Genomic DNA, 17,305 nt, shown 5'->3' with positions numbered 1-17,305 from the left:
CAAAAAAAACGCATATTGGTAACGGTGTTGTAATAATAGGGATCTCCCAAAAAAATTACGTACTAATAGTTCAATCAAATCATAAAGGCCAACTGTAATAAATATTAATTTATGAAAAAGTATATTAAAAAGCATTATTATTATAAATGAAACAAAACTATGAACCATGGACCATGACATAATATAGGTATTTCTATATTTTTAGCTCCGTAATTTCTGTTAAAATATTAGGAAAATGTATTAAGTACCGTAAAAGTGCTAAATTTGAGCTATTACTTAAAATATTATATTCATAACAAATTATCATAGAAGGTTAGGTTAGGTTATTTACTTTTATTCCACATACTTATTATAGTTTAATTTAACTACAACGTTCTAGTAGAGTCTGATAAAATTTGGTTCCACGACTTTGATCATACAAACTTTATATACTAAACTATGGGTCTGAAATTTAGTTTATATAGATCTAAATAATCCAAAACATATTATATTGCTTCAAAATATAAAAATAAAGTGTCTTGTATTGTAGTAGGTAGGTAACTTTCAAAAAAAAAACTAAAAAAAATCATACTTGAAATCTATGTATAATATACGTATATTGTAATAAATGTTCAAATGTTTACTATAGTAAATTATAAAAAATTAACTTAAGTTCAATATAACACATTATAACAGGTGTTCAAATAAACAGTTCATACCAAAAATGTTGTTAATTCACACAGTCTCTCTTCAATTTTAAATTTTTCTTCAAATCATCTACAAAATATAAATGTTTAGTAAATTGGAAGACTTGATTAAGTATTTAATCATTTATCTAAAAGAGATGTGCCGGGTCGCCACATTACTATATCGAGGGGCCATGGTGCAAGTGTCGTCCATAAATATCATAATTAATAATCATAATTGCCTCAGTAAGTTGAGGGACCGTAGTTAAAGTGCCGTCCACCATTAAATGACCAGAAAAAAAAAACGATTAATTCAAATATAGAAGGTACTTATATCATATACTTTTATCAAAGTATGATTGTGTTAGCCACAGTCTTGTGTAAATTATATTGTCTTATGTTTTCCCAATCTAATAATACAAAATACTGAAAATTAATGAAATCACAAATATTAGTAGGTACAATAGAGAGACTGTGCATTGATTTACAAATTTGTCTTAAATTTACTTTTTGCATAGAGAATAATATGAAGGTGGGCTGGGCTTAGATGCTGATAAATCATTAATAGAGAGTCCAGTGTATCTTTCAGACAATTTTCTTCGGAGGGGCATTTGAAAAAATCGGCGGGGCAATTATAATACGTATTATTTTATTTACACTATATCACATTATTATACTGTAATAGGTAGTCTGTTATGACTGTGAAAATTATAATTAAATAGATACGTCATACCCAACATTTCGCATAAAATTTTACATACACACATAGTATTATTTTTTTTTTTTTTTTAATTAATCAAGAGCCCGGCAGCTGAGGCCATTAGCTATTTTTAGTTTTACTGTAAGTTATTAAGTCGGTAGGGGGAGGAACACGTGTGTGTTTTGTTTGGCAGAATTTCTAATGGGGCACCCGTAGGTTTCTGCCGTGCCCCGGGTGGGGGGATGGCGGCACTTGTTCTCCGGACACCGTGACTTGCACGGAGAAAAATGCCGTCCGGTGGTCGAGGATCGAGCTCGGACCGGCTGTGCCGAATCTTTCGCGTTAGACCGCTCGGCCACCTCGTCCCCCCCATAGTATTATTATATATAACCTAACCTTCTTTTTAAATACATGTATGTTAAGTTCAATATAGGTACAAAAAAAAAAATAAATAATAATAATAGCTAGAAAAAAACATACTTTTTAACTTACTTTTTTATTACCTACACTGAAAAAAAATCCTGATCATATAAAATAATACAAGTATAAAGGTAAATTAGTTCAGTATAATTAAAATATGGCAATACAAATTCAAGTTATTTAATTAAATAAGATAATCATTGAAAAAAAAATATTTAATAGATATACCTACAATATGACAAAAGTAAATATACATTTAAATAGAATTTATGCCATTAGGTTAGGAATTATAAAATATATTTTAGTAGGTACATATAAATTTAACTTTTTAACTGCCTTAAAACTATAAATTTAAGAATTTAGATTAACTGCAGACCTTTTAATAATATAATAGTTTACCTTATTATGATTGTCAATGCTTTGATGCTGATTAAAAACTGTACTAAATTATTAAACAAATATAATTTGATTTTTTATTGTTTTATACAAATTTCAATGAATTAGGTACACAACACACAGTAACAAATAACACAGTGACAGTCAATACACTTCACCGTTTAGACTATAGTAAAGTAATACTAGTACTAATGAAATACCTACGTATAAATCTGATAATATTTTTGGTGTTTAATAATTTATAGTCACCGGTGTCCTATAATATTATCTATGTGATTAGTGATTTCTATCGGGGAAAAAAAATTATAAATAGAATACTGTGTTGACTCTTATCGGATGTACCTCTAATCTATTGTTGGTGATTCACTGTGGTATAGAATTTACATTTGTCTTCTGACTATTTGATTTTTTTTTTACTATTCTTCAAATTTTTCTCCGGGGGGGCACTAGACATTCTCCGGGGGGGCCTTGCCCCCCCCCCCCCGGAGAAGTACCCGAAAGAAACACTGATAGAGACGCGTTGATCGCTTTTATGTGCTTCAAATTGTTTACACGAGTGAGCTGGGTATGGCTCCATCATATATAATAAAGATATAACATAATGGTCTTATCAGCGGTCTTCAAGGGAACAATTGAGGCCGAAAAAGTATACCTATACGAGTTTTGACTATCAATATAAAGGAGCCTCAATTGCCTTCCACGGGAACGCGGCCTAAAATGTATTTAACATAGGCGTGGACTATCTTTATTATCTATGGGCTTCATCCATACCATGGATTAAGGTGTCAACAATCTAAGGATCAACTTGATAATCAAACACTTAAGTTCAGCAACCTGCAAATCAGGATCTTTTTATTCAATGTGTACCTAATAAGTCATAAGAAGGTTAGTTAGGTAAACCTATGGTTAGTTGAAGCTATGGTAATGATAGACGACTACCATCACCGGTCGTGAGCTTTGCGATGATCTTTTCCTACTAACTATCAAGGTATTCGATATTGTAAACATAACAATGAAAGAAAATATTTAAATATTATTAATTTGGTTACGTTAGGTTAGGTTAGGATTGGGCAGGAAATTAGATGTTAACTAATTATCATAGTTTTTAGCACGGTCTTAAAGACTGTCAGCAAGAGTTGTACCAGTATAGTTATTAAAAACTTAAATACAGCCAACATTAAATAATGATTTTTTTACCACAACAAATTATAAAATGTATTTTAAAATATAACAAAATATTATTTTATCAGGATTTTATAAGGTTTTCAATACTTATGAGTTTTTGTAAATAAAAAATGTATAAAATCAATAGTTTTAATTTAATATATGCTTTTGTGTTTTAATATCCTATTGTCAAAGAATTCTCAGGGTTTCCTTTCCACATTTTTTTACATTGTACTAAATCTAATTTTTTTTAAAGACTAAAACAAATATCTGACTATGTTTTTATTTGCATTTAGACTTTATAGTTTGTAATTTAATATTGACTGTAGACCCACCAAACACAATATTATTTTAAATTAAACATTTTATGTCCTTCATAAATTACAATCACATAGTAGAGTCCGTGCAGGACCTTTTCTTATTTAATTTCTTTGCATCCTTTATAATTTACATTCATTTTTATACATTTTCTAATATATATACTACCGTGATACACCTCTGATCATAATAACTGTTCGCATTATTATAATGTAAAGAACACCTAGTTTTTGGATTGTAGTTAATGTGTATTGTAGTATTTAGCTTCCAGCGTATTCTTTTGTTTAGTGATATTTCACCCAGATTTCTCAAACAATTTTTTTTTCACTTCATTGAACTCTAGTAGATTTTTTTGTATAAATATTTTTCAAGATTAACCAGCTATACCTGGGAGTATGCTAAGTACCTGTGTACATAATATATAATTTGAAAAGAGACTGGCTATGTTATCTCACGTACCCCATTCAATTAATTTTTTTATATATTTAAATTTTTTTGATTCTTTTATATATATCTTTTTTTAAAACACTAACAACCTGGTGCAATATGATTATTTTAAAAATTTTTATCTGCTTCTTAAACTGCGTTTGCCTGCGGTAGCCCACGTTACCCTTTCAATTTTTTGTCATAAATTTAATTCAAATGATTTTTAATATGAATATTTTTAAATTTGTAAGTCTTCAGAGAATTTTTTTCTGTTATTTAATTCCTATCTAGATCTTTCGATATAGATTTTTTAAACACTGACAAGCCGGCGCCACACCCTCCTTCAATTTTTTTTTAAATGATTTAACCTTTAGCCAAATTTTTTAAACATTGACAATTTGGTACCCTTTGAATAATCCTTGTTTACTGAAATAAATATTTTAAATAATTTTTTCTGTTTAATATTCTGGGTATTTTAGATTTTACTTTGTATTGTGTAATCATAAAGTTAATTTTTTTCAAAATTTTTTTTTGGTTTCCTAAAATGCATTTGCCTGCGGGCGCCAACACCCTCCTTTAATTTTTTTTTTTTAGTAATGCAACTCTAGTTGAATATTTTGTATTGACTTGAAAATTGATAACTTGGTGCCCTGTGAATAATCATTCTTTAATGAACTAAATATTTTGAATATTTTTTTCTGTTTACGATTCTGGGCATTTTAGTTTGTACATTGTAATGTGTATTCCTACAGTTAATTTTTTTCAAATTTTTTTTTTTGATTTCCTAAAATGCATTTGCCTGCGGGCGCCAACACCCTCCTTTAATTTTTTTTTTTTAGTAATGCAACTCTAGTTGAATATTTTGTATTGACTTGAAAATTGATAACTTGGTGCCCTGTGAATAATCATTCTTTAATGAACTAAATATTTTGAATATTTTTTTCTGTTTACGATTCTGGGCATTTTAGTTTGTACATTGTAATGTGTATTCCTACAGTTAATTTTTTTCAAATTTTTTTTTTTGATTTCCTAAAATGCATTTGCCTGCGGGCGCCAACACCCTCCTTCAATTTTTTTTTTTTAGTTATGCAACTCTAGTTGAATATTCTGTATTGTTTTGAAAATTGATAACTTGGTGCCCTGTGAATAATCATTCTTTAATGAACTAAATAAATTGAATATTTTTTTCTGTTTATGATTCTGGGCATTTTAGTTTGAAGTTTGTAATGTGTATTCCTACAATATAATTAATTTAATTTTTTTTTTGGTTTCCTAAAATGCATTTGCCTGCGGGCGCCAACACCCTCCTTCAGTTTTTTTTTTTAGTTATGCAACTCTAGTTGAATATTTTGTATTGACTTTAAAATTGATAACTTAGTGCCCTATGAATAATCATTCTTTAATGAACTAAATATTTTGAATATTTTTTTCTGTTTACGATTCTGGGCATTTTAGTTTGTACATTGTAATGTGTATTCCTACAGTTAATTTTTTTCAAATTTTTTTTTTTGATTTCCTAAAATGCATTTGCCTGCGGGCGCCAACACCCTCCTTCAATTTTTTTTTTTTAGTTATGCAACTCTAGTTGAATATTCTGTATTGTTTTGAAAATTGATAACTTGGTGCCCTGTGAATAATCATTCTTTAATGAACTAAATAAATTGAATATTTTTTTCTGTTTATGATTCTGGGCATTTTAGTTTGAAGTTTGTAATGTGTATTCCTACAATATAATTAATTTAATTTTTTTTTTGGTTTCCTAAAATGCATTTGCCTGCGGGCGCCAACACCCTCCTTCAGTTTTTTTTTTTAGTTATGCAACTCTAGTTGAATATTTTGTATTGACTTTAAAATTGATAACTTAGTGCCCTATGAATAATCATTCTTTAATGAAATAAATATTTTAAATAGTTTTTTCTGTTTAAGATTCTGGGCATTTTTGTTTGTACTTTGTTATGTGTATTCCTACAGTTAATTTTTTTCAAAATTTTTTTTTGGTTTCCTAAAATGCATTTGCCTGCGGGCGCCAACACCCTCCTTCAATTTTTATTTTTATTATTTAACCTTTAGCCAAATTTTTTAAACATTGACAATCTGGTACCCTTTGAATAATCCTTGTTTACTGAAATAAATATTTTAAATAATTTTTTCTGTTTAATATTCTGGGTATTTTAGATTGTACTTTGTATTGTGTAATCATAAAGTTAATTTTTTTCAAAATTTTTTTTTGGTTTCCTAAAATGCATTTGCCTGCGGGCGCCAACACCCTCCTTTAATTTTTTTTTTTTAGTAATGCAACTCTAGTTGAATATTTTGTATTGACTTGAAAATTGATAACTTGGTGCCCTATGAATAATCATTCTTTAATGAACTAAATATTTTGAATATTTTTTTCTGTTTACGATTCTGGGCATTTTAGTTTGTACTTTGTAATGTGTATTCCTGCAGTTAATTTTTTTCAAATTTTTTTTTTTGATTTCCTAAAATGCATTTGCCTGCGGGCGCCAACACCCTTCTTCAATTTTTTTTTTATGATTTAACCTCTAGCCAACTTTTTTAAACATTGACAATCTGGTACCCTTTGAATAATCCTTGTATCATGAATTCAATATTTTAAATAGTTTTTTCAGTTTAATATTCTGGGTATTTTAGATTGTACTTTGTAAAGTGTAATCATACAGTTAAATTTATTCAAAATTTTTTTTTTGTTTGATTCTGGGCATTTTAGTTTGTACTTTGTAGTGTGTATTCCTACAGTTAATTTTTTTCAAAATTTTTTTTTGTCTTAAAATGCATATGCCTGCGGGTGCCAACACCCTCCTTCAATTTTTTTTTTTAGTAATGCAACTCTAGTTGAATATTTTGTATTGACTTGAAAATTGATAACTTGGTGCCCTGTGAATAATCATTCTTTAATGAACTAAATAAATTGAATATTTTTTTCTGTTTATGATTCTGGGCATTTTAGTTTGAAGTTTGTAATGTGTATTCCCACAATATAATTAATTTAATTTTTTTTTTGGTTTCCTAAAATGCATTTGCCTGCGGGCGCCAACACCCTCCTTCAATTTTTTTTTTTAGTTATGCAACTCTAGTTGAATATTTTGTATTGACTTGAAAATTGATAACTTGGTGCCCTGTGAATAATCGTTCTTTAATGAACTAAATATTTTAAATATTTTTTTCTGTTTACGATTCTGGGCATTTTAGTTTGTACTTTGTAATGTGTATTCCTGCAGTTAATTTTTTTCAAATTTTTGTTTTTGATTTCCTAAAATGCATTTGCCTGCGGGCGCCAACACCTACCTTCACTTTTTATTTTTATTATTTAACCTTTAGCCAAATTTTTTAAACATTGACAATCTGGTACCCTTTGAATAATCCTTGTTTACTGAAATAAATATTTTAAATAATTTTTTCTGTTTAATATTCTGGGTATTTTAGATTGTACTTTGTAATGTGTAATCATAAAGTTAATTTTTTTCAAAATTTTTTTTTGGTTTCCTAAAATGCATTTGCCTGCGGGCGCCAACACCCTCCTTTAATTTTTTTTTTTAGTAATGCAACTCTAGTTGAATATTTTGTATTGACCTGAAAATTGATAACTTGGTGCCCTGTGAATAATCATTCTTTAATGAACTAAATATTTTGAATATTTTTTTCTGTTTACGATTCTGGGCATTTGAGTTTGTACTTTGTAATGTGTATTCCTGCAGTTAATTTTTTTCAAATTTTTTTTTTTGATTTCCTAAAATGCATTTGCCTGCGGGCGCCAACACCCTCCTTCAATTTTTTTTTATGATTTAACCTCTAGCCAACTTTTTTAAACATTGACAATCTGGTACCCTTTGAATAATTCTTGTATAATGAATTCAATATTTTAAATAGTTTTTTCAGTTTAATATTCTGGGTATTTTAGATTGTACTTTGTAAAGTGTAATCATACAGTAATTTATTAAAAATTTTTTTTTTGTTTGATTCTGGGCATTTTAGTTTGTACTTTGTAGTGTGTATTCCTGCAGTTAATTTTTTTCAAATTTTTTTTTTTGATTTCCTAAAATGCATTTGCCTGCGGGCGCCAACACCCTCCTTCAATTTTTTTTTTTAGTTATGCAACTCTAGTTGAATATTTTGTATTGACTTTAAAATTGATAACTTAGTGCCCTATGAATAATCATTCTTTAATGAAATAAATATTTTAAATAGTTTTTTCTGTTTAAGATTCTGGGCATTTTAGTTTGTACTTTGTTATGTGTATTCCTACAGTTAATTTTTTTCAAAATTTTTTTTTGGTTTCCTAAAATGCATTTGCCTGCGGGCGCCAACACCCACCTTCACTTTTTATTTTTATTATTTAACCTTTAGCCAAATTTTTTAAACATTGACAATCTGGTACCCTTTGAATAATCCTTGTTTACTGAAATAAATATTTTAAATAATTTTTTCTGTTTAATATTCTGGGTATTTTAGATTGTACTTTGTAAAGTGTAATCATACAGTTAAATTTATTCAAAATTTTTTTTTTGTTTGATTCTGGGCATTTTAGTTTGTACTTTGTAATGTGTATTCCTACAGTTAATTTTTTTCAAAATTTTTTTTTTTTGTCTTAAAATGCATATGCCTGCGGGCGCCAACACCCTCCTTCAATTTTTTTTTTTAGTAATGCAACCCTAGTTGAATATTTTGTATTGACTTGAAAATTGATAACTTGGTGCCCTGTGAATAATCATTCTTTAATGAACTAAATAAATTGAATATTTTTTTCTGTTTATGATTCTGGGCATTTTAGTTTGAAGTTTGTAATGTGTATTCCCACAATATAATTAATTTAATTTTTTTTTTGGTTTCCTAAAATGCATTTGCCTGCGGGCGCCAACACCCTCCTTCAATTTTTTTTTTTAGTTATGCAACTCTAGTTGAATATTTTGTATAGACTTTAAAATTGATAACTTAGTGCCCTATGAATAATCATTCTTTAATGAACTAAATATTTTGAATATTTTTTTCTGTTTACGATTCTGGGCATTTTAGTTTGTACTTTGTAATGTGTATTCCTGCAGTTAATTTTTTTCAAATTTTTTTTTTTGATTTCCTAAAATGCATTTGCCTGCGGGCGCCAACACCCACCTTCAATTTTTATTTTTATTATTTAACCTTTAGCCAAATTTTTTAAACATTGACAATCTAGTACCCTTTGAATAATCCTTGTTTACTGAAATAAATATTTTAAATATTTTTTTCTGTTTAATATTCTGGTTATTTTAGATTGTACTTTGTAATGTGTAATCATACAATTAAATTTATTCAAAAATTTTTTTTGGACTGCGGGCGCCAACACCCTCCTTCAATTTTTTTTTTTAAGATTTAACCTCTAGTTGAATATTTTGTATTGACTTGAAAATTGATAACTAGGTGCCCTGTGAATAATCATTCTTTAATGAACTAAATATTTTGAATATTTTTTTCTGTTTACGATTCTGGGCATTTTAGTTTGTACTTTGTAATGTGTAATATACAGTTAAATTTATTCAAAATTTTATTTTGGTTTCCTAAAATGCATTTGCCTGCGGGCGCCAACACCCTCCTTCAATTTTTTTTTTTAGTTTTGCAACTCTAGTTGAATTTTTTGTATTGACTTGAAAATTGATAACTTAGTGCCCTATGAATAATCATTCTTCAATGAAATAAATATTTTGAATAGTTTTTTCTGTTTAAGATTCTGGGCATTTTAGTTTGTACTTTGTAATGTGTATTCCTACAGTTAAATTTATTCAAAATTTTATTTTGGTTTCCTAAAATGCATTTGCCTGCAGGCGCCAACACCCTCCTTCAATTTTTTTTTTTAGTAATGCAACACTAGTTGAATATTTTGTATTGACTTGAAAATTGATAACTTGGTGCCCTGTGAATAATTATGCATTACTGAAATAAATATTTTAAATAATTTTTTCTGTTTACGATTCTGGGCATTTTAGTTTGTACTTTGTAACGTGTATTCCTACTGTTAATTTTGTACAAAATTTTTTTTTGGTTTCTTAAAATGCATTTGCCTGCGGGCGCCAACACCCTCCTTCAAATTTTTTTTTTAAGATTTAACCTCTAGTTGAATATTTTGTATTGACTTGAAAATTGATAACTTGGTGCCCTGTGAATAATCATTCTTTAATGAACTAAATATTTTGAATATTTTTTTCTGTTTACGATTCTGGGCATTTTAGTTTGTACTTTGTAATGTGTATTCCTACTGTTAATTTTTTACAAAATTTTTTTTTGGTTTCCTAAAATGCATTTGCCTGCGGGCGCCAACACCCTCCTTCAATTTTTTTTTTTAGTAATGCAACTCTAGTTGAATATTTTGTATACTCTCTCTGAACTTACAGAACTAATCGGGACAACCAGCTTCGTATGTAAATCGACGTCTACCCACTTAAAAGTACAAGCCGAAAAATCTGATGACTATAGAAAAATAATCCATTTCCTAAATGAAAATAACGCATCATTCCATACCTATCAGCTTCAATCAGAGAAATCTTACAGAGTGGTCATAAGAACCCTCCACCCCTCTGCTGATATCTCCACGGCAATTGAGGAAATTGGGTTCCCAACCAGGCAAGTCACAAATATAATTCATCACCAAACAAAAATGGCTCTTCCCATGTTCTTCGTTGATCTTGAGCCTGACCCCTCCAACAAAGACATCTTCAATATCTAGTCAATCCTTCACATATTAGTCAAAGTCGAAGAACCTCACAAACGCCGCGATATCCCCCAATGCCTAAACTGCCAATCCTACGGGCACACAAGAGCTTACTACTCCTACCCCCCACGCTGTGTTAAATGTGGTGAAGACCACCCAACTTCACTATGCAAAAAAAACGCCTGACACTCCCGCCATCTGCGTGCTGTGCTCCGGCAGTCACCCAGCCAACTACAAAGGTTGCACTGTCCACAAGGAGCTCCAAAACCGCTGCCGTCAGCCTCTCACCTCATCCAAACTCACTCAGAAACCCCATCAAAGGCAGCCTCCTCAATGCCCTGCTCCACCAACCAGCTCACCATCTTCCAATCTTCAATCAAACACGCGCCTCAGATCCTATGCCAATGTAACAGGTAACGACACCACTCATAATCAATTTTACGACAACCACTCCCCCAAAACTGATATTGATGTTTTCTTTAAGTTTTTAGATGAACTAAAATCTGTTATCAATCCTCTAATTACTCTCCTCACCTCTGTCATCACCAAGCTCCTTGATACTTAACAAAATGCCTAACTCCTATACTTCTAACTCTCTCCTCACCCTTCTATGGAATGCTAACGGACTAAAGAATCACACAAATGAACTTCTCCTCACCCTTCAGGAAAAAAGAATTGACATTGTCCTTATATCTGAAACCCACTTCACCACCATCTCGTACGTCAATCTCCCTGGTTACGATTCCTACCGTGCAAACCATCCAGATAACACTGATCATGCAGGAGCAGCAATATATATAAAATCTTCACTTAAATACATACCACTCCCAAACTTCATATCCGACGACATCCAATCCTGCGCTATATCTCTGATACTTAATAATATCCCAATTACATTCGCAGCTGTTTATTGTCCACCGAAACACAAAATCTCTCCGGCCAGATTCACTGAAATTTTCTCCACACTCAACAACAACTACATCATAGGTGGCGATCTAAATGCAAAGCACCAACAATGGGGCTGTCGTGCCTCAAACCCCAGAGGAAATTCTCTCCTCCAATCACTACCATCTACCAACTCTACTGTCATTGCACCTCCAAATTACACATACTGGCCTAACTCCCGTCGAAAAATGCCAGACATCCTGGATATCTTCGTCACTAAGATTCCAAGAAACCTCCACACTCAAATATTTAATCTCATTGACCCATGCTCAGACCATTCACCAGTCATGCTTTCACTAGACTGTCTCCCCCAAGCTAAATCCAACGCTTCAGCTCTATCTTAATTTCCAACTGACTGGGACAAATTCAGTACAATCCTATCGGAAAAAACTTCCCTTAAACTCCGCCTAAAGACTCCCTCTGATATCGATGACGCAGTAAACCTACTCACAACTAATATTCAAACCTCTGTTTGGGACTCAGCCAATCCTGTGCCCTTGCACGCTAAGCCTTCCCCTCATCTCCCCTCCTACATACGAACTCTCATGTCACAAAAACGTCGCGCTCGGGTTATTTGGCAAAGAACTCGATATCCTATTGACAAATCCCTTTACAATGCACTTACGCAAAAGTTGAAACGTCTACTAGCTAACCTTAAATCGGAGTCTTACGCAAATTATATTTCTTCTCTCACTGGCATGGATGGCTCCCTATGGAAAGCCACTAGGAAACTACTACGAATTCACAATTCTCCCCCTACTCTACGTAATGCTGATGGTAGCTGGGCACTGTCTGAACAATCTCAAGCCAACATATTTGCCAACCACCTATCTAACACATTTCAACCACACCACAATATTATCTCTTCAACCACAATCCAAGAAGTTGAAAGCTATCTTAACTCTCCTCTTCCGATGTATCCTCCTCCTAGAGCTTTTTCTCCTAGTGAAGTTGAATTTAATCTTAAGAAAAACTCACCGAAAAAATCTCCTGGTTTTGACTTAATTTCGACGGAAGTGGTCAAACACGTTCCCAGAAAAACCATAATTTTCATAACACAAATTTATAATGCTATGCTTCGCTTATCATTCTTTCCTATATTATGGAAATATTCTATCATTATACTCATACAAAAACCAAAAAAACCCCCCGACTGTCCTTCCTCATATAGGCCTATAAGTCTCCTACCAACTCTCTCCAAACTATTTGAAAAACTTCTTCTCAAACGAATACTGCCAATAGTTGACGAAGCTAAAATACTACCAGACTCTCAATTTGGTTTTCGCAACAGTCACTCAACGATCCATCAGATTCATCGCCTGGTTGACAAAATTTCATTTGCCCTAGAGGAAAAACTATACTGCACTGGTGCTTTCCTTGACGTCTCCCAAGCTTTTGACAAAGTCTGGCACTCAGGCCTCCTCTATAAATTAAAACCTATTGTACCTAGTCACTACTATCTGATCCTCAAATCCTACCTCGAAGATCGGTTCTTCTCCGTACGTGTAGGTTCTTCCTTCTCCTCTCCTACTGAAATAAAAGCAGGCGTACCACAAGGCGCAGTAATTGCCCCCCTACTCTTCAATCTCTACATCTCCGACCAGCCTACTTCACCCCATACCTTAGTCGGTGATTTTGCTGACGACAAAGCCATACTAGCAACCAGCCCTGATCCTGTCTTAGCCTCCTTCTACATACAAGATCATCTCTTATCCCTTGAATCGTGGTACAAAACATGGGGAGTAAAAATGAACGAAACCAAGTCCATCCACGGTACCTTTGCTCTTCGCCAAGGTGTATGTCCAACACTTTACCTCAACAAGCAACCACTTCCCCCTGCGCAATGCATACGCTATCTCGGTATCCTTATCGACCGCCGTCTCACTTGGAAACCTCACATAATTAGCAAAACCCGTACACTAAATGACCGCTTCCGACTCCTTCGTCCAATTCTAACATCAAAGCACATGAAACCTTCCAACAAACTCCTGCTTTACAAACTCCTACTCAGACCCATCTGGACTTATGGGATTCAACTATGGGGCGCTGCCAAAATCTCCAACATCAAACGCATTCAAAGATTCCAATCCAAAACTCTACGCACAATTCTAAAAGCACCATTCTATGTCTCTAACCACACCCTCCACACTGATCTCAAAATACCATTTGTCTCTGAACTAGCCAAAACTCATTACAAACGTTTCAATAGCCGCCTAGCTCACCATAAGAATCCGTTAATCTCCGACCTATCATCTACTTCTATCCCAGGTAACCCAGTTAAAAGACTCAAAAGACAGTGGTGTCTTGACCTACTAGCCTAATTTAGTCATACTCATGTCGTAGTACCTCCGCTGGGAGGCCTCTACATACGGGATAATCTGTCATTTATTTTAATTTAATTTAATTTTTTATTTTCATCAATTGTTCTTATTGTTCATGTATTGAAACAGAATGAATAAAAATACTTTAATAACAAAAAAAAAAAAAAAAAATTGAAAACTGAGTCAAATTATTTTCAAAATTTTATCGTGTATAGAAAATGCTAATACAAACATTCAGTGAAATTGTCAAGTATCTACAGTCATACGTTTTTTAATTACAACAAAATAAGAAAATCGTTACATGAGATATCGAGTGAATGTCAAACGTTGTAAAAATATGAATTTCAAACGCTCATAAAAATTTAATTTGGCTTTCTTGTAGACATTTTTTTTTTTGATAAAGGTTAAACAAACTTATGGATAATCTTGTATTACATTATCAAATCTTAGATTTAAAAAGAAAAATTTTTATGAATTCTCAACTCAAAATAATTTCCTAATTTTCGTGTATTTTCCGTATTTTGTTAATATTTGAACTTTAAATGCTTATAAATAAAAACTGTGACTAAGGATTTTTAATTTTTTTCATCTGCCTTTGGAACAATAACCTAGGAGCCTTCTATTAAATTTTAAAGCTTTTTTACCCTACAGATCAAATTGTATTGATATTTATAGAAAAAAAAACTAAAAAAAATGGAAACTGATAATGTCAGTAAACAGCTCAAAATAAAATTTGGAAAATGTTATGGTGTATAGAAAACGTTAATATAAACATTCAGTCAAAATTTCATGTACCTACGGCCATTTGTTTTAGAGTTGCACCAAAAACCAAAATCGATTTTCTCGAACATTTTTTAAGTTTGAAAAGTTGGCCATCAAACCAGACCCTATCGAACGCTTAAGTAACGTCCAGAAAGACAGCAGCGCAATAATGATTTTTCTCTAGAGAAGCTAAAATCGAGTCAACTACTATGTGGAGTTGGTGCTTATTTTGTCAATTGTCGTTATTCGTCGGAGACGATAAACGATTCTAATAATTTCAGTGAACAAAAAAATATAAAAATAATCTAACAATAGTCGGACAGTTCGTTAAGCAGTATATTATATTATATTATAATGTAAGTTATAACACGAAGTTGCAAATTTCTTTACGTTCAGGTTATTTTCATAAAATATTTCAATATTTTCAAATTTCAGTTGAGAACGAGATGCAAACGGATGAAGTTAGCAGTTTCTTCGGCGGCGTCACGTACTGCACGGTCTGCACGTCTACACTCTAGATTTGGCATAGGTACCTAGGTTACACAGTACTTTTTAGACTTAAATTAAATATTTATTGTCACGGAAAATCTGTTAACTGGGTGACGTAGAAGCATATACATTTACTCCCAAAATCGCAATGTACAAAAATAAATATGCGAGCCCAAACGGTCCTACCACGCCATCACGTAAAGTTTAATACGTACATACTTTTTTTGCATATACCCATAGGCGCCAATTAGGGCTTAGCCCCCCCCCAAATCTAGGACATACAATTTTAAAATGCTATATTGTAAATGCGTGTAAATGTGTACAGTTTGTAGTGTTTGTACATATTTTCTTTATATTTACATAATATCATTATATATTATGAGACGGCCATGTTTGGTAATTATAAAATATAAATATTATCACTGATATTATTGAAATAAATGTATAATTTTGACTCTAAATTATTAGGAATTATTATTACAATGTTTTATTATTGCTATCACATGATCGCCATGGTATGTTTAGGTCTTAGATCATATACAATATATAATATATGATTTAAGATTTAGGTACCTACCAAGGGCGTGCGCAGGGGGGGGGGGCAAGTAAGGGCAGTTGCCCCTCACTTGGCTTTTTCTGGGTTGATTTTCATATATTATCATTGATGATTTTAATGTTTTAAAAAAACTAAAACTGACCTAACAATTCTAAATAGTGGACTAAATTATTTTTATTTAAGATTCTGAGCGAAGTGATGAATGTATTGATTTTACAATGATGTGTGTTTTTTTTTTTTTTTGTGTGTCTGTTATCACTTTTTAGGACAGTAAAAGTGCTTGGATTTTCTTCAAAACAGTAACTTTTCTGATAGGAAAGTGAATCTAGTTGGTACTTTAGGGGGTCAAAAGTAAAAATTTCTCAGTAGTTTTCAAACGCGACGTGAAAAACAAAAGAAAAATTAAGGAAAAACGGGAATTTTTACGCAAAATCTGTTTACGAGAAAATCGATTTTGGTTTTTGGTGTAACTCTAAAACAAATGACCGTAGGTACATGAAATTTTGACTAAACGTTTATATTAGCATTTTCTATACACGGTGAAATTTTGAAAATAATTTGACACTTTTTGAGCTTTTTACGGACATTTATAAATAAATAATATTAGATATTATAAATATTTATAAACATAAATATCAATAAAATTTTATTTGTTGGGTAAAAAAGCGTGAAAATTTAATATAAGGCACCTGATATATCGATCTAATAGCAATTGAAAAATATTAAAAATACATAGGCAACATTTTTTTTTATAAGCATTTAAAGTTCAAATTTTGACAACATTTATCAAATTTATAATTTTATAATTATTTTGTAGTTAAAAATTTATAAAATGTTTAACTTTTACAGCTAAGGATTGAAAATTGAAAACAAGGCTCCACGTAAATAGGTTATATAGAAATTACTTTATTCACAATAATATCAACAAATATACTTGGTAATATCATAGGCTGACTGACCATTTTCGCTCAGAATCGTTTTTCTTATACAATGATATTATATCATTGAATTCAAATTTAATACCATCCATTATAATGACCCACTTGCAACCTACTGTACAGCAGAGCGATATCCACTTACCCACCTTTTTCTAATTGTACAGAGGTTTTTATTTGAATGTACTTTAAGGATTCATTTGTACCTATCTTCAATTTTACCAACTTTATCTGTCATGCAATTTTCTGTTAATTTAAATATTTAATTCCTATGATAAAAATATGTATGCCATTTATAAATGTAATAAATGTACCTATGATAAGTGAATTAATTTTTATATTAGTATATACTATTTTTTAATCAACTATTTAAGATATGATATTATAATGATATATTATTTGAATATTATAGTCAAGTGTAGTTTGACATTTTTTTATTATATAAGTTGCAATTACAGGGCCTATGGTATATTTGGTGGCTAAGCTCCCCCCCTCCTATTTCCGCCAATGC

This window comes from Metopolophium dirhodum, chromosome 9 (assembly GCF_019925205.1).
Source record: "Metopolophium dirhodum isolate CAU chromosome 9, ASM1992520v1, whole genome shotgun sequence".
Classification (NCBI taxonomy): Eukaryota; Metazoa; Arthropoda; class Insecta; order Hemiptera; family Aphididae; genus Metopolophium; species Metopolophium dirhodum.
This window is presented reverse-complemented; position numbering follows the sequence as displayed.